The 27,264-nt window shown below is 50.5% G+C and overlaps 1 protein-coding gene across 2 annotated transcripts in view; it reads left to right on the forward strand.

Annotated features, from left to right (window-relative positions):
* The window catches only part of PAX5 (paired box 5), a 190,089-nt gene that overhangs the window by 30,719 nt on the left and 132,106 nt on the right, over positions 1 to 27,264 (forward strand). The window lies entirely within an intron of this gene.

Consider the following 27,264-nt stretch of genomic DNA (forward strand, 5'->3'; position numbering starts at 1 on the left):
CGGACATGGGCCCATCTTAACCTGGGTCTCCTTTCCCTGGATAGGCTGCCAGTGGGCTGACATTAATGGGTTTGAGAGGAGAAATGAGCCCTGGGAGTCTGTAAAACCTTTGTCAGGAAAGGAAAAAACAAACAAACAAAAAAAAAACGGGCTATAGTCTAGGGGCTGAGAGCAGGGTGACAGAAATCTTGATTCAGTTATTCTGTTCCTCAGCACAATTCCCTTTCTCAGCTCCCTGTAAAGGATGTATGTTCTCACGAGCACATGCCTAAGTACTTAAGACCTGTAACTAGAAAATTGAGTCGGCCCAGCGGTGGATTGGCCTGTGGTGTGTGGGCTCCAGGCCATGCAGGAGCTGGGCCCGTGGCCTATGTTTGGAGCTGTGGAGTACACGGGGGATGAGTCACGGCTTCTGGAACCTGCCTCACCTCTCCGCCCCCTCACCCCCCAACACTCGGAGCAGATGTGGGAAGTCTTTGACTCAGGGTTGCTGTACTGGGTACTGCAGGAGACAGTGGGCCTACCATCTCTGTTGGTTTATGGGGTTGATGGTGTCATCTTTTCTCCCCTTGTCACCTGGACTCCCAGCAGATGTGGGAGTGGCGATCATGTGGAGGGGCGGGTATGTGAGGCTCCCTCAGAGGTTGAGGGATACAGGCAGAGAGTTTTGAAGAGAGAAAAACATTGACTTTGATGTTTGCCGTCAAACACACAGGTCCTGAACTGGGGGGACTGTGTCACTGTGTTTGTTGAGTGCTCTGTTGGCTTTCGGCCTCTGATCAGTGGTCACTGTTTAGCCTCTCAAGCTGCTTGAGAAGGTGTAAGAGTGGTCAGGATGTGAGTGTTGTTCATCTAGGCTGCTCTGTGCTGGGCAGATCCTTCCTGGAGGCTGTGGCTCATTTGTGGTATTGATCTTTAAGAGGGACAGTGACAAATTAGGATGTGTCCAGGTGGGTATAACCCGGATGGAGAGGTATTTGGAGAATACCTCAAGGCTCTAGGGATGTTTTGGTACCAAGAAGAGGAGAATGAGAAGGACTGGATTGTTGCCTTCAAATATTTGGAAGGCTGACATGGAAGGCAAGAGGAATGAGACTTTGCTGTGTGGCCTCAAAGGCCAGTGTGTGGCAGATGCAGAATAGATTTCAGCTCAGAGTAAAAAATAACTTCGTAAATATGCAAGTGGTCTACGGCCAAAGGGGGCTGCCTCAGGAGGTAGTGAGTGCCTTGTCACTAGAGGTATGTTAGTAGAGCCTAGGTGGCCATTTGCTGGGCTGCTGTATAAGACTATCAAGAATCAGATGCAGAATTGGATGATCTTTGAGATCCTTTCAGTTTTGGAATTTACGATTGAGCCCTGATCCCCAGAAAGACTTGGGAGGTGATCCAGTCTGTGGTCTGGATTTGATGGTCCTGAAAGCTTACAGGATTGGGAAGATTGAGAGACTCAAGCAAAAAGCAGAGCCCCTGCCTGCCCCCCGCCCTGCATCACTGAGAGTGGATATGGCTGGGCAGAGAGGTGGGCAGAAGTGCCCTTGCTCACATCAGCAAACTACCTGGGAGCAGTACAGTGTGGTGCTCCCTACTGCCCTTTCCCATCCTCCCTCTATAGCTCCCTGCATCCTTGCATTGGCTTCAGGAGGAGTTGAAGAGGCAGAGATTGCCACCCCCTTTTTATAGGGGAGGAAACCAAGGCCCCAGGGAGTTCCATGATGTTGGCAAAGCCACAGGGCTGGTATGGCCAGGTGGTGGAGTGGGGTGGGAAGGAGTGGAGAGAGCCCCTGAGGCCTCAGCTCCCTGGCATTGTCCAGCCACCTGCTGCTCCTCAGCCCCTCCAGAGAGATGCTTTGGAGGTGGAGCAGCCTGGGGCTGGGCAGAGCCTGGAGGGTTTCAAGCAGAAGGGCGTGGTCAGCAGGCTGGATGCTGCCAAGAGTGTGGTGAGAAAGTAAGAACCAGCCACTGGGGAAACACAGGGGAAATGCTGGTGCGCTGGATTCCGGCCCGTTGAGGCTGCAGACCATGGCACCATTTTCCTCAGGAGCCGTCAGCAGCCTGAGGCAAGGGCCATGGGGCAAGAGAGGCAGTAGAGGGCCAAGAGGAAGATGGCTGAGGGTCCCCATCCCCATTTTTCAGATGAGGTGACTGAGGTTCAGCAGGGTGGAGTTGCTTGCTCAGCTCTGGTTCACAGTCATCTTCCACTTGGACTTGGGTTTTACCCTGTGGGCATGGGCTCAGGGCAGGGGTGGGTGGTGGGAGAGTTCCGTCACAGAGGACCTGCCCTCTAGACCTTGCAGGCCGGTGGGCAAGATGGGCAACCCGAAGTCCCTCTGATGGGCAGTGTGTGGGGTGATGCTGTGCTGGGAGGATGACACCAGAGAGGGAGGGCAGGGCGGGCCAGGGAAGGGCCGACATTGACCAAAAGGATCTGGTAAGGGCTCTCATAGGAAGTGGCACTTTATAAAGGGAAAAATATTTTACACGGCTTGTTTTTAAACTTAAATGAATTAAAATCTAATAAAATGAAAATTTTAGTTCCTCAGTTGCACTAGGCACATTTCAAGGGCTCAGTAGCCACATGTGCCCAGTGGCTACTGTATTGGATAACATGGCTTGAATACAAATGCTTGACACATAGTGGGTGCTCAATAAATGCTTCTCCGTAGAATGGGTCGGTCACGTGCCTGTAGAGGGTTCACAATTAGTGAGGATAATGGTGGTGGGGAGAGTCTCTAGTCTCCTCAACTAGAAGTGTTCCTCTTGGTAATTTTGGCTTCCGTGGAAAGCTCTATTTGAGTAAAGAGTTCTGTAGCAAAAACAAACAAGTTAGAACACTGTTAGACCAGTGGATTGCCAAGGGCCCTTGTAATCTAGAAATTCTAGGATTCTCCTTGGGACATGTGCCTCCAATACCAGCCTTGGGGATGTGGCCACTGTGTCCAAATCTCAGATGAACGGTTCTGCGGCTGAGGCAGCAGATAAGGTCCGTGCGGCCTCTGAGGGCAGAGCTGGGGCTGGTTAAAGGAAGCTACAGGGAGGAAGATCATGGCTCAGTGCAAGGAACAGCTTTCAGACAACACCCAGGCTGGGCCAAGGTTAGAAGCATTAGCTTAGAAAGGTAGTGAGCTCCCTGTCATTGGAGGTATGAGCAGGGGTGAGGCGCAGAAGAGTCAAAGAAGGCATTTTGGTTTAGACTCCACGACTTTTTTAAAAGTAAATTTTATTTATTTATTTATTTATTTCTGGCTGTGTTGGGTTTTCATTGCGGCGCGCGGGCTTTCTCTAGTTGCGGTGAGTGGGGGCTACTCTTCCTTGCGGTGCGCTGGTTTCTCACTGCGGTAGCTTCTGTTGTGGAGCACAGGCTCTAGGCACGTGGGCTTCAGTAGTTGCAGCACACGGGCTCAGTAGTTGTGGCTCGCGGGCTCTAGAGCACAGGCTCAGTAGTCGTGTTGCATGGGCTTAGTTGCTCCACGGCATGTGGGATCTTCCCAGACCAGGGCTCGAAGCCGTGTCCCCTGCATTGGCAGGTGGATTCTTAACCAGTGCACCACCTGGACTCCATGCTTTTTAGGCCTGTTACAATCTGGGGGACAAGTGCTTCTGTGACTGCCTGGCATCTGGAAGTGGTTCTGCCTAGTTGTTTTCCCTCCTGCTGCTTGACTCTGAGTCCGCCATCACGTGGGCTTGACTGGGCGGGGCCGCATCGCCTGTGTTTCTACCCTCAGCCTGGCCCCTTGGCACAGGGCCTGGTGCCCAGAGGGCTCAGGAGGCTTGTGGATGGTGAGAGTCAGGCTGGGGTGCTGCCCAGGCAAGAGAGGCAGCTTCGTCTCTTGATTGGACTGTCCTGTGAGGGTCTGTGGAGAAAGCTGTGGCATGGGCCTACAGTATCCTGCGGGGCTAGGGGGACAGAGCCCGGGCAGTGCCTCCCTCCCCGGAAGGCCCAGAGGAGGTCGTGGCGGGGCTGGACTTGGCGGAGCAGGCAGAACTGTGAATAGCGACCATGGGTGAAAGGGCAGCCCCAGGCCCTCTGTTCCTTTTTGGGCCTTTGATCTCTGGTGGGGCCTCCTTCCGCGGTCTCCAGGGCCCCCATTCAGGTCCCCTTGACCTCCCCCTCCCTTCATCCCCCCAGTTTGAAAGGCCCTCAACACACCGAGGTCAGCCGAGTGCGAATGCCTTTCACTAGCTCAGAAGGCTGGCCAATCCAGCACCAGTGTGGAAGCTTCTTTGGGGGCAGTGGAGGGTACATTGCAGGTGGAATTTCTGGGCACTGGACTGCCCTCTGCCTGCAGAGGGCACAGGAAGGGGCCTGTCCTTTTCAAAAGATGCCAAGTCCAACAAGACCCTCATGGGGAAGTTTGGGGGGCATTTAGCGGGGGCTCCTGTCATGACTATGTCTATCCCTCTTTCTGGAGGTGCCTGTCTCCTCTCTGTCTTTGTGTCTCTCCCTGTGTCTTTTGTTTGGGGGTACATCTCATCCAGCGCCCTCTGCCTCTGTTTATGTCCTGTTTATCGAGACTTCCTCTGTGTCTGCTTCTGTCTGCTGTTCCAGCTTTCACTCTTTCTTTTTCTCATATTCACTCTCTTCTCTTTCTCTCTCTCTCATGTGCACTCCCCCACTCTCTCTCTTTTCTTGTATTGGCTCTTGCTCTCTCTCTTACTAGCTCCGCCCTCCCCTTCTCCCAGGCTGGGAGCCTCAGCTCAGCCCTGCGGACCTCCATGGGAGGCATTTTGGGGAGGGAAGGGGTTTCAGAAGTTCACAGACCATGCAGGGCCCCAGGGACCCTCTGACCTTGGGCAGGCCCTGGCCTTCCTCTCCTAGGACCCTCTTCTTTTACTGACACTCAGACTCTGTCTGTTGCTCCCGGACTCAGGACCGAAGGCACTGGAGCAGGAGATGCAGAGACTGCTCTCAGATTTCCCAGCAGGGACTGGGGTGTGTGGAAAAGCTCAGGATTCCTGAGTCAGGGGGGAGTTGTAGGCACCCTTGCGGCACCACCATTCCAGAGATCAGTGATCTCTGGAGACCCCCAAATAAGGTGAGGTGTTGAGGCAAGGACCCAGGTTCACAGGCCAGGGACCAGCTGGTTTGAGGACTCTGAGTGGTGAAATCTTTGGCAAGTTACTTAGTCTCTCGGAGTCTGCATTTTGCCATCGGAAAGTAGAGGGGGCACAAGTTTTGTGCGTTATTGTGAGGATAAAATGAAGTCGTTCTGGCAAAGGGTTTAGCTCCAGGGCCTGGTGGTCCTAAGTATTTAATAAATGGCCCCTGAAGGAGACGGGGGCTTGAGCATGTGAGGCCGGTCCAGGCTGAGGGCTAGCAGGCTCCCGCTGCAGCTCTGTTTGGCAGCTGAAACTGGCTGATCCTCCCCTGCCCCCCTCCCTGACTTCCTGTTTGTAACAGTCAGCCTCTCTGGGCGCCAAGGCTGAACAACAGCGCCCCCAGGTGGCAGCTTCAAAGGGAAGGGCCCCTGGCTTTCCTTTGCTTCCTTTTCCTTCAGGACCTTCACTTCAACCCCTTGATGGAAGGATAAAAGGGTTAAGCCTCAGTTTTCCGTGAAGTGACATCTTGGGTACACAAGGTGGTGGAGACCTCCAGGATGGAGGACAGAAGGCAGAATACTTGGACCTGGGAGGGCTGGGCCTCTAGGGGTTTGGGGTCACCAACTTGGTTTTCACCAGCCCTTGTCAGAGCTGGAAGGGCCTTGCAGAGCATCTGGGATGTGTCACCTAGTCATTATTCAGATGGGAAAACAGGCTTGGAGAAAAGAAGGGGTCTGACCAGTAAAAATGACATTTCACATGGTAAAAACCCAGAAAACCTAGAGGGACAGACAGACTCCTCAGAACATCCTTGATATCCTACTGCCATTTGACAGGCCAAATCTTAGTTTCTTACCTCCCCTCCTTTCCTCCATTCTCCTCGGCCCATCTGCTGCCCCCACTGTTGAAAGCTATGAGCAACCCTGACCTGACCCCATCAGCCTATCACCCCTGGGCCTCAACTCTTGACAATGAGCCCTGACCTTCCCTCCCTGGCCTCCCGTTCCTCTTCCCCATCCCTTCTGTGCTTCCGGCCCCCGCATAGTCTCTGAGCTCTCCTGTCTCTGGGCCATTATCCAGGCAAAGCCCTCCACCTGGAATGCTGTCCTTGAGGCTGGTCTGTTGACCTGGCCTGGTTTCCAGAGCCAGTCCACTCCCTGGGGGATTTTCAGTGTTGAGCCATTGGTCCCTCCTGACTGGCTGGGGCCCTTGGCTTCATCCCGGGCCAGCATGGAGCTTTGGAGACCAGACAGACTCTGCAGAGAGAAGGAAATGACCACCACTTTGTCTTGGTCTCTCCTGGGGCTTCAGCAGGGCAGGTCCCCTCCCTGCCCTCCACAAGGTGTCCCCTGAATGTACCCTCAGGCTGGACATGTAGGGGGCCCTTCCCTGAGTGTTTTTTTTTGTCGGGGCAGGGGCCCGGACCAGCATGCTTGCTCAGAGGGCATCACTTTGAATCTGATTGCCAGCCTTCTCGTCATGCTTTACTTGGCTTGTCCTGTATTTAAAATGATTTTGAGTTAGTTACCAACATTTAAAAATAAGATTTCCTATCTGGATGTCTAGCCTTTCTTGGAAAAAAAAAAAATCAGATCTTGTGACACTGGGCAGGCTTTCCTACACGGCAGCAATCGTCCGGGGCTGCTGGGCCTGTGATCCTCCGGGTGCTCTGTACTCACCTTGTTCACGGCATTTGTGCTCTAATTTTCTCTACCTGAATGCCTTTGAGCTTCTGGAATCCTAGTATGGACTCTGAAGAACACGTCTGGTTGAGTCCAGCCTGTGGCAGCTAAAGCCTATGGGAGGCAGGGCCCTGATCGAGCTGGGTGGGGCTGTGTTTGTGTGTGTATGTGTGTGTGCATGTGCGCGCGTGCGCGTGCATGCAGTCAGGGAACTGGGCAGTCAGGCTCTCAGGCCGGAGGTAGGTGAGGGAGGGAAGGCAGTAGGGCAGGGCCAAGCAGCCCCACCCCTTGGCAGCCCAGAAGAACAGTGAGACGGGGGTCATTCAGTTCACACCTGCCAGATGGGTAGTCCAGGCACGGGGGCGCTTAGTGGCAGTGATGCTAGGGACCCATCTCCCAGCCTGGCTGGCCACTCTCCCGTCCTTCCGGTTTTGCAGTCATTGGCACCTCAGCCAGGCAGACAAGTGTCCGAGGCTTCCTTGGTAAAGCAGGGGACTTGAGGCCAGGTGGTCAATCAGAGGGGCTCCTTGGGCCTTTCCCTGGTGCCTAGGGTCTGTCCCTTGGGTGGGGGGTCAGGTTTCGGTTCCTCCTGGCCCCTAGGTCCCTGAGTTTCACTTTGATTCAGTGACTGAGAGCCCTCGTGAGAGCCAACACCCCGCCCCCACCCCTGTTGTTTGCACACCTGCTTCACCCAGGCTTCCTCCACCCCTCCCCCACCAGCTTTTCCCACGGGACTATGCACTGGTGTCCCAGAGAGCCCTGGGGGACGTAAAGAGCAGGGGCCACAGTGTGAGTCGGCTCTGGGGTCAACCAGAAGGAGAGCTGTGCGGTCTCATCCCTGGCAGACAGGCCCCCTGCCAGGGCTGTCTGGAGCTCAAGGTGGAGTGGACTTGGCTTTCTCCCCGACTCCGCATGCCCTGGTGCCCTGTGGGGCAGAGAATCCCATGGTCCTTTCTCTGTCTTTGGAATATGGTTAATCCTTGGCTGCAGAATCTGCAGTTCAGGACTTTGCAACACTCTGAGTACTAGAGGCTCATGAGGTGGGGAGGGAGCCCAGAGGAGGGAGCCTGGGGCTCTGGGTTCCAGTCCTCAGTCTGTGGCTGACTTGCTGGTGACCTTGGGGAAATCCCTTTCTCTCTCTGGGCCTCAGTTTCCTCATCTAAAACATGGGATCAAGGTTCTCTTTGGTACCAAGATTCTGATCTGCTCCTGGTCCCATCTCAAGTCCTCTTGGCATTATTTTAAACAAGTGGTTCTCAGACTTTCAGTCTTGCAACCCTTTTAAGCTCTTAAAAATGATCAAGGACCCCAAGGAGCTTTTGAATTTATGTGGGTTAATTAAAATGGACAAAATTTTAAAATATTAATAATGTATTAAAAATAGCAGTAATAACATAAATAATGTGCTGTTTGAAATAAGAAAGGACAATATTTTCCAAGCCAAAACATTTAGAGTGACATTGCTTTATGATTTTGCAAATCTCTTTAGTGTCTGGCTTAATAGAAGACAGCTGGGTTCTCATATCTGCTTCTGTATCCAATCTGTTGTGATATCACACATCTTAGAACCTCTGGAAAACGCCAGTGTATACTTGGAAAAGCATCAGAGTGGAGAAGGCCAAGAATAATTTTGTATTATTATGAAAATAGATTTGACCTCACAGACCCCTTGGAAAGGTCTTGGGGATCACTCAGGGGGTCCCTGGACTAGACTTTGAGGATCTCTGCTTCAGGCTGCTGCAGACTCTGAGCTTACTTATCACTCATACAGAGAGGGAGAGCAGTTAAGTGGTTTTCATTAAAAGAAAGGTGCCATCAGTTTCTCCTGTTCTTTTTTCCTGAAGGCAGTGGGAACCATGGCAGGCTTCTGAGCTGGGGAGGGAGTGACAAGACACGCTGGGCTTTGGAAATCGTCCTTTAGCAGATTAGGGTGTGCAGGGCTTCTGGGTCCTCTCCCAAGCTTGAACTTCCACAGAAAGGCACAGCTACGGAGGCTCCTTTTACTTCCAGTGGAATATCGTAGGGTTTGAGGTCTGATCTCCGTCCAGCAGGCTTCCTTTGGGGCCAACAACAGCTTCCTAGTGCTCCCTAAGAGCCCAGGGAGTGGGCGTTTGGGGACCCAGCCACCTCTCCCCATCCCAGCTCAGCTCTGCAGCTGTTCAGGGCAGGCCCGTGAGACCCCCACCCAGGGCATAGTTTTGGTGGGGAAAACCCCAGCAAATAATGTTGATTTGGAATGAAACAAAATAAAATGAAATAAAGAAGTAGGTTTGGTGTTTATCTTGACTCCTGGCCTTTGAGGAAAAGCAGGTGTGAAAGGCAATTGAAAAAAAGGGAGATTTTTGTTCTGATTCCACTGGGGCTTCTGAGTTTTTCCAGAATGCCAGTGGTTGGTCACGTGTGTGTGTGTGTGCGTGTGTGTGTAATTTCATTTTGAAATTTCCAGTTTTCATTTTCATTGGTACAAGTTTATCATTTGCATTAGTCCTTCCTTGGACTGATGGACTGAAATGGAGGAGAGGAAGAAAAAGAGAATTTCCTAAGGTCATTTAGAGGACTTGAAAGATGCTAGAGGAGATGTGCTTGTAGTGAGATGAACTGAGCTATGAGAGGAAACAGAGAAAGGCATGGCCCCTAGAGAGACTAGAAAAGCGGACGGTAAAAAGCGACAAAGGGGTCAGACTCTTCCCAGCACCAGCCACCAGGTGGCACCATCGACCCAAGACAGCTTAGTTGCTGTCCAGGGTTAGGGACAAGAGGGGTGACAGGACAGTGTGTACTGACCATTTCCGAGCTTGGTATGCTTGTAACTCGGTGGGCGGCAGCAGTGCCCAGGTAGGCTGCCCATTTGCCTGAGTTTCACTTCTCTGCCAGCATTTAGTTACAGCAGTGGGAGACTGGGCCATTGCTGTTGGGGATCACTCCCGTCCTTCCTCACCTCCATGGTGCAGACGTCTTAATACAAACCTTTTTGGGAGTCAAGTTCTTGGTTCTAGTCTAAGCCTTTACTTGCTGGCTGTGTGACCTTGGGCAAGTCACTTCTCTCTGAGTCTTGTTTCCCTTGTGTTAAAATGTGGATATTTGAACAGATGACTTAAGGGATCTTTTGGGCTCTGACATTCTGTGGTCTGATGTGCCAGAGAGAGCACTGGAGTTGGAGTTAAATTCAGGATCTTTCTCCATTGGCTGTGTGACCTTGGGCAGCTCACTTCCCATCTGTGGGGATTGCAGTAACATCTCCCTCACAGTCTGTTATATGAAGTAGCAGGTTGGAAAATGCTTTGAAATCTCTTTTGGTGCTTAGGAGAGGGAGGGGTTGCTATTTATTTATTTTTCCAGGCAACTTAAGTTAGCCAGAAGCAGGTCTTCTATCATCCTCACAGCTCAGAAAGTTTGTGCCTCTGCCTGTGACCACAAATCAAAGCCTATGGTAGGTGTTTTCTCAAGGTCACTGCATCTCTGTCCTAACTATTTCATGAATCTGCTCCCTTTTTTTGGTCCCCACTGCTACTGCCTTAGTCCAAGCACCCTCTCTTCTCCTTTGGACTATTGCTGTAGCCTCCTAGTGTGTCCCCACCTCCAATGTCACTGACTTCTCCAAACAGTCCACCTTCCGTATAGCAGCCCTAGGGGCACTTTGGAAATACAGTTTGGATCGGTGACTCACCTGAAGGGTTTTCACCCTTCAAATCTGCCCATTGTTCTCAGAAAGCATCTAAACTTCTTAACAAGGTTGCTAGGCCTTCTGTGGTCAGACCCGTGCCCATCTCATGAGCCTCGTCCCTCCCCACCCTCCTCTTTTCATGCTCACCCCAGTCATACCAAACTTCATTCCATCCCTTGAGCACCACTTGTTCTTTCCTGCTGGCAGCCTAAGGGTTATATGCACGGGTTGTAGTCAGGCAACCAGGGTTCTGGTGCTGACTCCACCAATGCCTACTCGTGTAACTTTGGGCAAGTTATTTGACCTCAGTTACCCTCTTTGTAAAACAAGGACACCCATTGTGCCTATGATTGGGTTGTTACGTGGGTTGAATGAGGTAATGCATGCGCAGTGCCCTGGAGGACCCCGATGCATGATATGTGCTCTATAAAGGATGCCTTTTATGGTAATGTGTTCCCACCGCCTGGAAACTGCCCCCCTTCTCCACCCTACCATTTACCCAGCTGACGTTCTACAACTTCAGGATCCAGCTCATGCCACTTCCTAAAAGTGGAGGCTTCCCCGAGGGTCCCTCCTAACTGTCAGCTCCCCTGGGCCTACCTGCAGCACACAGAGCCTGCCTGTTGACAAAAGTATCACATTTGTCACTCATCTCTCTTCCCTGTGAGACTGGGAGCCCTGTGTGGGCGGGACTAGTGTCTGTAGTGGTCACCATTGTGGCCCTAGTGCCCAGCACAGGGCTGGTTCTTGGTAACAAATATGTACTGAATAGGGACTGGATGTCACAGAAGCCGGGAGCCCATCTGGTCCGTAGGTGCAGGCTGCTGAGTAGAACCCAGAACCTTACACGTCAAAGGCTTCTTCCTTTCACTCCTCCCTGACTCCATCGTCTCCATCCTCCAGCGCTGCTGTCTGGCTCCCTAGAAGGGATTTCATGGCAACCATTCTAGAGGGGGAGGGAGCTCTCCCGTGGTCTAAACACACACACGCGCACGCACACACACACACACACACGTGCATAGCTCTGCATGCTGGTGCCTAGGGCCCTTGTTCTGCCTGCCTTACCTAAGCATATGCTCCAGGTGTATATAGATCACAGCCTCAAATGGGAACTGTGACTCTAATGGTTAGCATTTACTGAGTGTTTGCCATATGTATTTTAAACTATTAATGCATTTAATACCGCCACTGTACCAGGTGAAGCTCTTATCATCCCCATTTTATAGAGTTTCAGAGAGAGATCCAGGAAATTGCCCAAGGTCGCACAGCTTCACCGTGGCACAATTGGGACCAGCCCCTGGGCAGCTGGCTTCCAGAGTAGCCTTACCTGCCACCCTGGTCTGCCTCTCACAGAGTGTTGCACAGGATGGCATCAGTGGGAATGTCCTCAGCTCTCTCCCACCTTTTATTTCAGTTCTACCATCCCCATCACCCTGCCAGGCTGAGCTCAGGGCGACCTTGGTGCAGAGCCCGCTTCCTCACTCAGGTACTCAGCCATTTCTGAGGCTTCCCCTGACACTGCTATGCATGCTTCCCTGTCACATCCTCCAGTTGGTCACCTTCAAGTGCAGTTGGCTGATCACATATGGACTTTACACCACAGCAGGGTAGCACAGTGGGTGGACTGGAGTTCGAGCCCAGCCCTGCCACTTACTACCTGTGCGAGCTTTGACAAGGGCCTGAACTTCTCTGAGCTTCAGTTTCCTCATCTGTCAAAAGGGGATAATCATTCCTGCAATTCCTGGTAATTGAAAAACGTTATCTATAGTATTTTGATCAGCTCTGGCACATGGCACATTTTAAGAATATTTAACTCATCAGAGCAGAGTTTCTACCCTGAATCCAAATTCCTCAAGAAGACCTTCTTAAGAACTTTCTAAATTCCCAGCTCTTTTGTTTTCTCTTTCTCTTGCAGGATCTTAGTTCCCCGACCAGGGATCAAACCTGGGCCACGGCAGTGAAAGTGCCGAGTCCTAACCACTGGACCGCCAGGGAATTCCCATCTTTCTCTCTTTTTTAAATGATTATTTTATTTATATTGCTAAGTCTAATGATAGGATTATTCGGGCTAGGGTCAGAAGAAAAAGATGTACACACCAGAATTTACACTGGCAGAATTTTAGCTCCGCTTTTTTTCAGAAACCAACAATTCAAGTTGTAGCTGAGGGCAGCTTGCAGAGGCAGGATGAGCCTGTCACAGGGTGGAGAGGCTGGGTTCCTGGCTCCAGTTCACCACTATCTTGCTGTGTGGTCTCAGTCAGGTCCCTACCCTCTGGGTCTTTGATTTGGATGCAATGAGCCCGGATCACCCTTCCATCCCCAGATTCTGCCCCGTCCCTCCTCCCTGCTGTTCCCCCTCCCTCCTCCATCTTCTCTGTCTTCGTTTCCTTTCTGTGTGAGACACAAACGCCATCCAGCACTTTTGAATGGGACTTTTGTTCTGCTAACATCTCTTTTCTGAAAAGAACGATTGGTCAGGTTTGTATCTTTTAAATGCTGGCACATTTCATCAGTTAAGAACCTGCATACCTCTCTCTCTCAAGACAGAGCTTTAAGGAGGCAGACAGAAGCAGCAAAGGGGGAGGTTTATGGCAGACAGTGGAGGAAAATCCACCCAGTCTCTTTGGGGGCCTAATGTATGGTCCTTCCCGAAAATGCCATCTTTCCTGGGTGCCCCCTTTCCTGCTCTCCCTGTGACCCTAAGCATTTTCCAGCTTGACTCCAGTTATGACTTGCGTACTACTCTATAGCTCCCCACAGAATGGGGAGAGGGGACGAGTGGGACCTGTGCCTGAGTCATTTTTCTCAAGGTCTCTTTGAGGTAGGGCTTGGGGCACAGGATCCGGAATCACAGGGCCTTGGGTTTGAGTGCTGGTGATCTTGGGCCAGCCTCGCTGGGCCTGGGTTTTCTTACTGGCACAGAGAGAGCAGAATTCCTTCCTCAAAGTCTTGTGCCAACTCAGGAGGAGCAATGTGTGAGAAAGTGCTTTATAAACTGTCAAGCTCTATGTAGGTATGGGTGTCGTAATTCATTTCAAGTGCCTGCTCTGTGACCTTGGACAAATTCCAAGGGTCCATTTACCCTCGGAGAACTAACTTCTCCAAGGGTCCATTTACCCATCTGTAAAATGGGGACTCTAATCCTTAGATCATACAGTGAATGTGAGAATTTCATATGGATGTAAAACAACTGGCAAGAACAACTGTTCTTGGCAGTGGTGAGACAGGCTGGGACCTGGGACCCTTTGCTGCAGCGCTGCAGTGCTTGCACCTGGACACACCTCGAGCAACAAAATACAAAGAAACTGTCTGGGACTAAAAATAACTGTATGCATGCCCAGTTGGGGCAAATTCTGGACCCAAAAGATAGAAACCAAAAAAACCCAATTGCCACTTTTGAAGAGCCTGGAGCAAAAACAGGGTGTCGGGAGCAAAAGTAGGGTAATGCGGATGCCCCCTGCCCACACCACCACCTAAGGGGTGGGCAAAACACCTAATCCACCCCTCTGGCCCGACCCCTGGACACAACCCTCCCGTCACCCCATGTGAGAAACAAGCTTGCCCCCTCTCGGGGAGCGAGCAAGAGAACCTGTGGTTTGTTCTCGCGGCCCCCCGCTGCAGCAAGGGCCCCAGTAAAGCCTTGCCTGAATTTCTTGTCTGGCCTCTAGTCAATTTCTATTGATCGGGGGAAGGCCAAGAGCCCTGATCGGTAACAGTGGCAGGTGCCCAGGTCTAGGTTAGTGCCCTGTCCCTTTCCCTTTCTTATTTCTTCACGGTGCCTCCCCTGAGAGTACCGCGCACAATAATGAAACCACGGGCTTCTGAAAACTGGCTGCCCATTCCGAAACCCAATCGGCCGCTTCCCTAACCTGTGCCTCAGTTCTCTTGCCTGTAAAAGAAGGATAATAATACCTACTGCAGAGGGCTGTTGAGCAGATTAGCCTGTGCCCACGCATGACCCGGCACAGAGTCGGCGCCCAGTGAATGTTTGTGATTCTGCTGACCTTGCTCCCTCCGCGCACCCAGAAAGAGGCCCCCAGCCGCCATCTCCTTCAAGCCCCCTTGGCCGGCGAAGAAAGCCGGGCGGAGTGGAGCGGAAGGGGTATGCTCAAGGTCGTACCAGGAGTCCCCTGCTAGGATCTCTGGGGAATTTTCAGGGATTCCGCCGTGCCACCCAGCGAATAAAGAAAGCCCTTCCAAGAGGCCGAGGGCCCTGGGGAGAGGCCAGAGGCCAGACCCCGCTCCTCCGCCTCGCTCTCGGGGCGCCCCATCGGCTGGGAACGGAGGGCAACTGTCTTCCAGGAGGGCATGGGGGTTTGCTGCGCGGGGTGGCAGGAGAAAGAAATCCAACCGTGTCAGAACATGGCGCAAAAAAAAAGGGAGAGCGCGGCGCCCTCGGCAAGGAGGCGGCCCGCCTGCCCTGCCTCCGCCAAGCATTTGCAATTTAATTGACATTTGGCGGCAGGAAGCCAATCAGTATAAGTCAATTGACGTGCCGAGATAAAACTAATCGGCGGCCGGCGCTCACCCCGCCGGCACGGCCGCGGCGGGGCCGCGGGCACAGCGTGGCGGCCGTGGTGCCGCGGGCCCGGCCCCGGCAGGTACCGGCGTTGGCGCGTGTCTCGGCCCGCGAGGGGGCGGCGGGCGGCCCTCTGCCTGCCGCGCAGCCCACGGCGGCCGGGATAGGTCCGTAATGAATGACTTTATTTGCCGGGGCCCTGCTGAGAACAATTGAGTTTGTTATGGTAACAACGGATGCCAGCTTTCCGGGCCCCGGGGAGCGCGGGCGCGGCGGCAGCCGGGAGCTGGGCAGAGGAGCAGATGAAGCGCGCCGAGGCGAGGGGTGCCGGCGGCGGGGGACCGGCCCACCGAATGTCAGGAGCCCGAGGGACACTGTGCGCCCCGGAGCCGGCGGAGGAGAGGCCGGATTGCTGGGCCTCCTTGGACGGAGGTGCTGGGGTGGATGACGCACACCACTCTCGCCTTGGTCCGCAGTGCAGAATTGGGCTGGCGGGGGGGGGGTTCATAAATTCCTTGCTCTCTTGTTGGACTGGCCCGTCCTCCTGGCGTTCCTGCGGCCTCTTCTTCCATCTGCTTCTGAGTGTAAAGGTTCTTCTGGTCTTGCTGAGTGATGCCCTGACATCAGTTTTTTGTCTTTTGCTCCAGTGGAAAAGTAGAAAAAGACACAAAGTCATCCCTGCCCCCTGGGGCATGGCTTGACAAATTCAGGTCTGCATATCAGCCCATCACATGTGGTGATGCTGTCTCTGAGCCCTCTGCTCTGGAGAGAGGGCCTTCCTTCCATCTCTGTCCCCTGTCTGTATCCCCATTCTTTGTGGCGTGGCACCTCCCACAGGAAGCCCTCCTTGTCCCCACAGAGAAGGCTGCCAGCCACATGGCCCCCTCTGAGTCCCTGCGGCCTTCTTCTGCCTCCCCCATCAGTTGGTGACTTCCAAGGGCAGGGGCCACCTCTGATTCCTCCCAGTTGCTCCCTTAGCGCCCAGCTTGGGGACTGGCACAGAGCACGGGTGTGGAAGGGGTGGATAAGGAGATGCAGTTTTTTCTTCTTTTCAATCTCTTGCTTTCCCTCTAGTTAGAGAACCAAGGCGTTCCTTTCCCCCTCCCACCCCCCTTTCTAGTTCTGTTTTCAGGCACACTATCATTCATTCATTCACTCAACCAGTATTTACTGAGAAGTAGCCATGTGTCAGATACTCTGATATGAAAGGCCCTTGACTTTGGGGAACTTACTGACCAGTGAGAGAAGATAGTGCAATGCACGTGATAAAATATGTGTCAGGCGCCTACTGTGTGCTGAGTAACGGCCTGAATTCCTTGAGTTGGCACAGGCTTAATAAGGGCTCGCTGAGGACTTTGCCCCGTCATTGCATTCAGTGATCCTTGGTGCCACCCTGTGACAACCACTCTTATTCAGAAATGTACAAACTGATGCTTAGTGTGTTTAAGAAGCAGCACGATGTTGTGGAAGGAGTCTAGATTGGGAATCTAACGCTAGTTTGCTGTGTGAGCTCTGTCCATTTTTTTTCCCCTCTCTGGGCCTCAGTGTCCTTGTCTGTAAAATGGGGGAATTGGAATTGATGGTCTCTGAGGACCAGTCGAGTGTGAGCATCCACAGGGGAGATGGAGGCAGGACCCAGGTCTCTGCTCCCAGCCCAGTCTTGCAATGTGACCAGTGCAGCTGACGTTGAGACTGAAACACTCACTGTGTGACAGGCACCGTGTACAACGCCAGCCTTAAGAAATGTAGGTACTATTACTGTTTCCCTTTGGCAGATGGAAAAGATGAGAGGTTAAATTATCAGTCTAGGGTCATGCAGCTAGTAAGTTGCAGGGCTGGAATTCAAACCCAAGCAGACTGGTTTCAGAGCCTGTGCACTTAATCACTCTGTTAATGGCAGAGGTAGCACGTAACCCCCCCACCCCTGCAATCCCTCCCCTGCGCTTACACCTCACCTGGTCTTAGTCCCACCTCCCTTGCTCTCCGAGCTCCAAAGCTCATTCTGCATGTTTGCAGGGCAGCAGGAGCACTGATTTGTCAAGGTGTCTTTTCTACCCCTGGCTTTTTGCTCTTTTCCTTGGTGCAGATGGCTGAGAGAAGACCCAGCAGGAGGGGGAAGCTGTTGTGGAACCTGGGTCCCTTCTTGGCTCTGTCCTAGCTGGATTATTGTATCTGGAATTGGGTTGCTAAAAAGAAGAGGGGGAATCCAGTGTTGTCTTTTAGGAACAAGCTCTTACTATTCATGCCTGAGGAAGTACATTTATTTTATAGCTAATTTTGGCACCTGTCTTCCTGTTCCTCAGAAGGGGTCTGGAGAACTCTTTCTCTCCCCAAAAATACCCTTTTTCAGAAAGACAGATTAGGGTGATAGTCTCAATATGAGATAGTCCTAATTGGCAGAGCTGAAGGGGCCTTGGAAATCGTATACAGTGAGTTTAAATCCTGTCAGATTAAAAATTGTTAAATCCTCCCCTGTTTAAAACAACTATTTTGTAGTGCTTCCTTTGCTATCCTAAAATGAAATTTAGAGAAAATATAACCTACCTATACACATAATTTAAAAATCAATATAATGCCCCAATTGTAACAAAAAGGGGAAAGAAAAATAAAATCATAATTAAATGATGTATTTCATTATGTAAATGCTCAGGCCTGATTACACCAGAAGACATAATAAAGTAGTCAGTTGCTTGCACTTATGCGTAGAATCACCATGAATGTGGCAGCTACAAATGTGGACAGCTGTGTTTTCTGGCAATAGAAATACCTATGGTGGTGTTGCCATCAACAAACTGATTTTCTGAAATTGTGAACATGTCTTGATAAAATTGCAACCAAAGCGAAGCATAATCTTCCCTCAATTTATGGGATGGTTGTATTCCTGGAAAATTCAGTGTAAATTAAAACACCAAGTTTGTGTATGTAAGTAAAATAGTGTTAGGTTCATGGCTCAAATATTTATAAAGAGAATTTTCACCAACTTGAATGTATGATGAATCATTCCAAAGATGTGTGGGATGCAGGGCGATCCTTCACTGGTCTGGACTGGGGAGCACCCTGGCTCTGCCCACTAAATGCCATAACTCCTCCCCAAATAACAGTAAGTCACAGATTTCCGAAATCTCTGATTTGATCACCCTTGTTGAGATCCACTGCAACAAATGAGTTTCTCTTTGGAGTCTCTTCCTTTGGGAAGTTCTGTGACTCTGTGAAAAAGCAAAATCTGCATATATCGTGCATTTTGTGTGGAGGACCCTGTGCTGGGAAGGCAGAGATGCGTGGCCTGATGTGCACCTGGGGCTCCTGCATGGGTACCAAGCTCCCAGGGAAGCACAGTTGGTGAGAGCCCCACCTACATCTTATCTCTGTCTGGGATACCCTCTGCCTCCTCTCTCATGCCTCCAAGTCCAAATCCTGGCTCAAATGGCAACTCTTTCCTCCAGGAAGCGTTTCCTGACCCTCTCCCTGACCCCTAACACCAGACAGCTCTGTCTCTTGGCGCCCACTGTCTGCTCTTTGGTGCTCTCGTAGGGTACTTTTCGATGCTTGAATCCTAACTCCATCTCTAGGCTTCTTCCCCCTGCTAGGAAATGGGCTCCCCTTACAGGGCTATGCTTGGGGTCGGAGCACCAGCAAAAGACGAATGAATGCTTGAACCAAGGGATACAGCTTAGCCAGGTGCTCCTCTCTGAACACACCTTGTCCTTTTTTTTTTTTTTTTCTGGTACGCGGGCCTCTCACTGTTGTGGCCTCTCCCGCTGCGGAGCACAGGCTCCGGACGCGCAGGCTCAGCGGCCATGGCTCATGGGCCCAGCCGCTCCGCGGCATGTGGGATCTTCCCGGACCGGGGCACGCACCCGTGTCCCCTGCATCGGCAGGCGGACTCCCAACCACTGCGCCACCAGGGAAGCCCCACCTTGTCCTTTTTAATTAGGCAAATGGCTTCCCTTTTCATGTTCTCACTCCCTGTCCTCATCGGCTGACCCGAGATGTTTGCCCTGCAGATGATACTGTCTCAATTTGCAGTCCCCCTGGCTTGCTTGCTCTGACCCAGTGCTGCAGGCTTGGCAGGATTTATTGACCCCATTGCACAGATGAGATGAGATGTGCTGTGTAAGGTCACACAGCTGGCAAGTGGCAGAGCCAGAGCTGGCACCTGGTATACTACCATCTTTGCAATTTAAACTCTTCTAAGGCTGGGCCTCCTCCCTGGGGAGTCATTCATCCATTCACTGGCTCCTGACTGAGAGCTGGGCACTGGAGCCTCAGTGATGGTCAAGGCCTGGCGGCCCCCTTTGTTTTCCCTGAGGGAGTTCTGTCTCCCAAGCCCTAGGCCAAGCATGGAAAGGCTCTTCATCAGATGCCCCCAGGGAGGAAGTGAGCACTCCTTCACAATGGGAGGCTGCCAAGGAGTGGCTGTCTCCTTTGTACCTGTTTTTGTTTTTGCTTTTTTTTTCACTTTCAATGAAATATCCACTTTTACCTGTTTATTCTACACGTGTTTATTTTGTGCCTACTATGTGCCGGACGTTATTCTTGGTGCTAGGGACACAGCAATGAACGAGACAGACAAAACCTCTGCCCTCATGAATGATATTCTAATGAGGGAGAATAAATAAATAAGGAAAATAAACAGCATGTCGTTAAGTGCTCTGGAGGAAAACAAAGCTGGGTAAGGAGATAGAGAATGAAGCAGGGCCGGGGGTAGGGTACATGCTGGTTTGTGGAGGGTGGTCATAATGATGAGATGCCATTTGAGCAGAGACTCTAGGGGAAGGAGGAGGGAGCCAAACAGATACTGGGGGAGGAATGTTCCAGAGAGAGGGAACAGCACATGGCAAGGTGTGAGTGAAGCAGGGGTGTGCTTGGCATGATTGAGGGACAGCAAGGAGGCCGATGTGGCCAGAGCAGAGTAAGTGGGAGGAGGGGAGGTCAGGAAGGTGGGACTGCAGGCCAGGGGACCCAGATACAGTAGGGTCTTGTAAGCCATGACCCACTGTGGATTTTGCTCTCAGTGAGATGGGGCATCAGTGGGTGGCAGCCCAGAGCATCTAACAGGGAAGTTCAGAGGTGTGTCTGTCCTCCACCACCAGTGAGTCTCTTAACTCTGGCAGACTTCCCCTCTTCATCATCTCCTGGACCTGCCCCTGAACCTGGGTAGCCATTCCCGCCGTGCGCTCTTTCCTGGGTGAGGGCCTCCATCTGGCCGCTGGGCCTTTTCTTATCCCCCTCCAAGAGGGTCTCTACTCTGTGGCCACAGCAGCCACATGAGCCCCTCTACCCCACAACCGTTCTGTGTCTGGACTGAATTGTAAGTGTATTGACAAGGGCCCGACTATTTGGAATACAGACTGAAGGATCTGGGAGGTAGCGTCTGGGGCTACTGGAAGGCGTACGGGGAGGGGGGGCCGCGTAATGCAGTGTGAGTCCCAGAAGCCCTTCCCCCACCCTCAACAAGCCCTTCATCTAAGCCCCATATCTGGCCTCAGCAATGGCTCCCCCCAGAGGCGCCTACTTTATTTATTGCTTCTCCCCAGCTCCCTGTGGGCAGAGGAAAGTCCATTAGTGTGTTTGCAGACTCTGCCAGCTCTAAGCAGATGCAAGGCTTATTTGCAAACTGTCATTGCCCTGGCCTCTTCCAGAGACCTGCATGCTGGGCTCAGCTTTGTGGTTCCAAGAGCCTCCTCCCCCAGGCAGACAGCCGGGTGGAGCCCCTGTGCCCTGATTTCCCAAAGCACAACATCTTAGCTTGCAGTTAGGAAAATTAAATTAACTGCCATGAAGGAACCAAAGCAGCACATTGGGCCACGTTGAGAGTGGAGAATGAGGTTCTCTGTTGATAGGAGCTCATTGACTTGGCGTGAATCAAGGGAGGTGTTGAGAGAAAACATGAAGAATCCTGGGCTGAGGGCCTGGGATCCAGGTTTGAGTCCTGACTGGGATGCTGAGTGTCTTGATGACTTTGGAAAACTGTTTACTGCCCTCTGGGTCTCAGTTTCTAAGCTATAGAAGATGCTGCAGCTGATCTTAGAATCCATCGTAAGCTCTAAAATTCTGTGAACCGAATTTTGAGGACGTTTCCTTCGTCCAGGTAGTCAGGGACAGAGTGGTATACCCAAAATGACTCCACAGTTCTGAAATTGCCTGGAGGTCGGCCTCAGCCGGGTAAGAGGCACTCAGGAGCTGAGATACCAGGGCTCTCAGGCCCAACTGGCCTGATAGCTCTGCTATGTGACCTTGGACAAGCCGCTTCCCCTTCTCTGAGCCCATTTTCTTGTCTGTAAATGGGAATGATAATCTCTTGCCCATCTCCTGAGGTTATGGTGAGAATCAGAGAAGCTGATGAATGTGAAAGGTCAGTGTGAATGTATACTTGAGGAGTGGCGATTGTTATTGTCGTTGTTGTTACCATTTCCACATGTGCCTTACTCTGTCTGGGCGCATACAGCTGCCAATATAAGAACATGCCACCGCTGAGTACAGAGCCCAAGCACATCAATTTAGCTATGTAAAAGGGAATGATGGTGCTTCCGTGCAGAATAAAGAGCCTCTCTTATAATTTGTGCTTTTTCAATTCCATGCCATCATAAATCCACCACTCGTGTGTATGTCTGGTGGAAAAACACATCACAGATTTACACAAAAGCCTCTTGAGTTCTTTTCAGCTGGGACAGGAGATGACACACGTTGGCAGACAGAGGCTGATCTCTGTGTATCCAAGAGGAGTCAAGCCAGTCCAAGTATATCTAACAGGTCAAGCTCTGAAATGAAGAAGCAATAAGCCAGTGAAATGGTACTATCACCGAAACATGATTGATCAATTGAATTCTATCAGAGACAGTGGACAGTGAGATTAACTCAGGCCTGATAGGTTCAATGAGTTAAAGCATGATGTTCATTTCAGCTTCATTTCACCAGTCTTTGCTTGTGAAATTGGTCAATCAATAGAGGTTGAAGATCATATATATATATATATATATTGGGGACCATCTTTATGGGCAATATAATCTTGGTAGTTGGCTCCTGGCTGGGGCTGCCTGCCTTGGGTAATGGAGACAGAACAGGGACTCCATCAGCCCCATCGAAATGGCCTGATATCTTCTCCAAATGAAAAGTATTTTTGGATCTCTGATGATTTATCTTTTTTTCCTCCCTCTCACTTTGATCTATGACAAAACCCATACCCATCTTGGAGAAATATAGTGATTTCTCCCGAAAACATTTGTGCAGTGATCAGATAGATACACTTCAAAATATGAACCTTCTTTGTAGTTATATTGTCCTCAGAAAAAAATAAAGACAGTAATTTAAAAACTCAAATGGGGGTAATGCAAAGATATCAGAGTAAATATGATTTTAAACCCTTTTATTTATTTATTTCTGCACAGTGGGGGATGGGGAGAGACTGCTGTGTGCGTGAAATCCGAAAAAGGGATGCATGCCTGAGAAGTCCTTCTAGGTATAATTAAAACGAAGCCTTTAGCATTCTTTGATCTCATTTGAAAGCACAATTCACAGAAACAAATCACCCTTTTGCTCTTAGTAATATTTCATTTGCTTTGGAATATTTTCACTATGGTGGTTAACATCCTTCCTAATTAGTGTGCATATCTCTCTGTAAGGTGGAGTGATTAGGTACTACTGTACGAGGTAATGGACTTGGACAGTACGGATTAGAGAGAACAGACTTGTCCTGTGGAAATGCATAAGGTATTACTTCCTTCCTGCCTGTTCTTTGAGGTCATCTTGATTCATTTAAGCACAAAGAAATCCCGTCTCTTCATACCAACACCATGGGAGCTTCAATACTGTATTTGTACTGTTTGTACATCAGAGTATATGTTAGGCTCTGGATAATAGATAATAGTACCAGGCTGCTAAATGGGGAGGAAAGAGCCTTGCACACTTTACTCCCTCCCCTTCCCCCAGTTCCTGCCCTCTAAACCTACTGACTTATAGCCATTCCCTGGTGCACCAGGCTTTTTTGTGCCTCCAGACCTTTGCATGTGCTGTGCCCTCTGGTTGGAGTGCACTTCTTGCCTGCCCCTTTCTTTGGCTAACTCCTTCCTACTCATCCCTAAGACTTGGGCTTCATCTTTTCCAGGGGGCTTTTCTGGATCACCCCTGCTCCCAGTCTGGATTAGGTGGAGTGGTTTAGCGTAGGGGTGGGAGCAGTCTCTGGAGCCAGATTGCTTGGGTTTGGATCCCAGCTTGTCCATCTCTTAGCTGTGTGACCTTGGGCAAGGTGCTCCCTGTGCCTCCCTGTGCCTCAGTTTCCTCATCTGTAAAATGGGAGGGGGCAATAACAGACTCGACATCACTGGGTTGTTGTGAGGATTAAACAGATAAGTTGCTTAGAATAGTGCCTGGCACAGAGTAAGCTCTGTATAAGGAGTGGCTACTACCGTTTTGTTCCCACGGCTGCCTCTGCTTCTCAGGTTTGCTTCTGCCTTTGGCTCTCGGGGCGGCTTACCGTACTGCACTGGAACTTTTCACTTGTCTGTGTCCCCCACTTGAGGACAGGGGTTAGAACTTACCTCTTTAGCTCAGGTGCCAAGTGCTGGGCCAGACACTCAGCAGGAGTTTGGCGCATGCCGCTCAGGAATGAATGGATCCATGAGGCCTGGAACAGGAATCAGGGGCCTCCTGTGTTCCTAGGCTCAGCTCACCTTGGACCTACCTTCTGGCCCCAAACAAATCCCTTTGCCGTTTCTGAGTGTAGAATCATCAGTCCTTTGGGATCTTTCCCTCACTGACAGCCTATGACTCATCGGGTAACACACGGCACAATCAGATTCACTCTGGTCGAACCTGAACGTATTCGGCAATTTTACAATTTTGCGTTTTCCTTCCCGAGAAGAAAGATTGAGTGAAACTAATGGCTGAATAATGGTCGTTCCAATGGAATTTTCCTCCATGCCATTCTGATTTTTCTCAGCGTGCTGCCCCGGTTTAGGATGGCATTTATAAAATCACCTGGAACATCGAGTTTGGTTCTGGGCTGCCGTGGGACCTTTCCAGCCCTGCCACCCTGATCCCCAGCACAGGGCCTGGCTCACGTAGACGCTCTAGAAATGTTGCCAACTGAAGTTAGTTGTCCGGGCCTGGAATCCTTTCCTCTTATCCCAGCACCTTGTCCCTTCCCCTTATCTGAGGTCTGGCTCTGATGTTTCCTCCTCCAGGACCCATCTCTGTGTTGTTAGTCATCTCTGAGTTACCCTAATCATTCAAAACACCATGCAGAGAAGAGAAGCTCTGTGAATTATTTTGTGTAGAAGAATTAATGGCATTTTGTTGTTGTTGTTGGACTCTGAGCACTATGAGACTTGCTGTGTTTTCCTTTTGGTGTGTGTCACCAGGAAGCTTAGCGCTCAACTGAATTTTGGTAGTTTATCATCCTCTTGTTTAAAATTTTGTGAATTGCCTCAGCACTTTCTTAGAATGTAGAACATAAACTCTTAGTTGCTTCATTCTTTCTCCTCCGGGATCACTGGTATAATGGAGGTCACTTCCAAAGGTTTTCTCCGGAGTTCTCTGATGATACCAGACACTATACTATTACTGAGTTCCCCTGAACCATTCGGACCTGCAACCCCTCAAGTCTTCCCAGGTCACTCATTCAGTCAACAAACATTGATTAGCATCTCCCTTGCTTGAGGTGAGCCAGACATGGGCTTTGTCCTCAGAGAGCTTATACTCTTAGCAGGGAGGGGAGGAAATACAGGCATACCCTGGAGAAATTTCGGATTTGGTTCCACACCACCCCAGTAAATCAACTATCGCAATAAATGGAGTCATACACATTTTTTGGCTTCCCAGTGCATATAAAAGTTATGTTTACCCTATACTGTAGTCTATTAATTCTGCAATAGCACTATTTCTAAAGATGATGTATGTACCTTAATTAAAAAATACTTTATTGCTAAAAATGCTCACCGTCATCTAAGCCTTCAGTGAGTCATAATCTTTTTGCTGGTAGAGGGCTTGAACTATCATGAGAATGACCAAAATGTGACACAGAGACACGAAGCGAACAAATCCTGTTGGAAAATGGCACCAATAGACTTGTTGATGCAGGGTTGCCACAAACCTTCAATTTGTAAAAAATGCAATTATCTGCAAAGCTCAATAAAACGAGGTATGACTGGGATAATCCTAGAAACAGCTCAGGTTTATTGAGTACTAACTATGTGCCAGGTACTATGCTAAGCATTTTACATATATCCTCATTCAGTTCTTTCATTGATCCCATGTATCATTATGTATTGTTCCATTTTATGGATGAGAAAACTGAGGATTAGAGAGGTTAAAGAAGTTTCTCAAATATCATAGCTTGTAAGAGACAGAGTGAGGATTTGAACCTCCCTAGTATGCTCTATCACATCCATCACGGTGCTCAGCTTGGCTCTTAAGACGTGTTAAAAGGTGTGCAAGTGCTCTACCATGTGACCTTGCTGTGACCTTGAACAAGTTACTTATTATCTCTTCCACTTTCTTCAGCAATAAAATGGGGATTCCAAGAGGATGGACCTCACAGGGTGGGTTGTGAGGAGTGAAATCCAGGATAATAGCGGTGGCCCATGCAACTTGCTGAGGAGCTCTAGAAGACAGGGTGATTAATTGAGCCTTGTGCTTCAGAGAGGCTGAGGCTTTGATGGGCAGGGGTAAAAGATGAGTCAGCAGAGGGAATGGAAAGAGCAGTGGTGTCAGGGAGTGGCATCAGGGACACTTGGGGAATAAGGAGTAGCTTACTGGGATGGTGTTGGGGGGTGACCTTGACTGGACGGGCAGGTCATGGAGGCCTCGGAGGATTGGGCTTTGTCATGGGACAGCCTTGGAAGGGTTTTCCTGATGTAAATGATGATGACAATAGCTTACGGTGTTTGGACACTAACTTTGTGCTAAGTGTGTCACAGGAATTATCTCATTTAATCCTTATAAAAGCCCTAGAGATGGTCCTGCTTACCATTGTTCCCAGTTTACAGATGAGGAAACAGAGGGCTTTAGTCTTAGTAGCTGACCTGAGGAGTAAAGGGAAGTGGAGAGAGCATTGGATCTGCAGACAAGAGACTGAGGTCCAAGTCCCACCTGAGTGATCTCAGTTACTCATCCTCTCTGAGCCTCAGTTTTCTCATCTGTAAAATGGGGTAAGAATACACATCTCACCCAGATGTTCTGAGGATCAATGAAATTTAAGGATGCGAAAATAACTTGGCTCAGCCCTGGCACGGAGCAGTGTTCTATCCAGTGGGAGATCCTGGGGCTTGGAGAGCCTGTGTTCCCCATTATCTCTGTCACTACCCCTATATTCTTAGCTAGGGACAGATGATGCTCTCTCACTTTCAGTGGTATGCAGGGCATTTTGCTGAACAAGTACCCTGTCTACCCTCACCCCCTGCCCCTTTTGTAACCCATAGTCATGCCTATCACCTCCTATGGAGAAAATTCTGGCGCCACTACTGCCCTCAGCAAGCTTCCATTGCATCAGAAACAATTTCTTAAAGCTGCAAGTTAGCATGGTCTGAATTTGGTTGGTCTCTGCTTTATGGATTGCTTTAAGAATTAGCCACGGCAGCCATCTGAGAAGACCAACCCCAAGCTCCCTGGACTCACCTGACCCTAGCTGGGAATGCCCCAGGTCACACCAGTTCAATGTTCCCAACCTCCCTGGCTCTAGACTCCTGTGGCAGATGACCCACCAAGACCTGGCTCTGTCCCTGTCTTCATTGGGGGAGGCAGGGCTGTGAGCATGGTGGGTGGCAGAGTTCAGAAGCAGCAAACTGGCTGGAAGTCAGCCTCCTTGGAGCACTGCCAGCCAGACCGGGAGAAGACCTCAGAGCCTGGGGTAAGGGTGGGGCACGGGAGTTATTTTCACAATTTCAAAAAGATTAAGGGTGAATGCAGCCCAGTGAAGAAAAAAAGATTTCTCCTGTCTCTGACTTTCTCCTAGAAGCCCCCTCCAAGGACCCCCTCTCCTCACATGTCCATTCTTAAAGTAAGTATTAGCAAAGAGAATGGGATCTCCTGGGTAGGTTTGGCCATCATTTAGGGGTAGAATGAATATTGGGGGGTGTCCCCTACAAAGACTGCACAAACAACCAAAATGGAAAAATAGGTTAATGCTCATTTAATACTATTTAGTTGATAAAATCCCGGTGGCTTTTGGAGGAGAAAATGGTTAGAAACAACTGACGCAGCCTCCTTAGTTTATTGATGGGGCATGTGAGGCCCAGAGAGGGAGAGGAACCTGTCTGGGCTCACACAGCAAGTAAGGGCAGAGCTGGGGCTAGAACCCAGGTCTGCTGGCTCCCAACCCTTTTCCCACTGGGCCCTGCCACTGCCCTGCCATGCTGAGGAGCAAC

Source organism: Aethalodelphis obliquidens, unplaced genomic scaffold (genome assembly GCF_003676395.1).
Source record: "Aethalodelphis obliquidens isolate GAN/ISIS:26980383/991018 unplaced genomic scaffold, ASM367639v1 scaffold7, whole genome shotgun sequence".
Taxonomy (NCBI): Eukaryota; Metazoa; Chordata; class Mammalia; order Artiodactyla; family Delphinidae; genus Aethalodelphis; species Aethalodelphis obliquidens.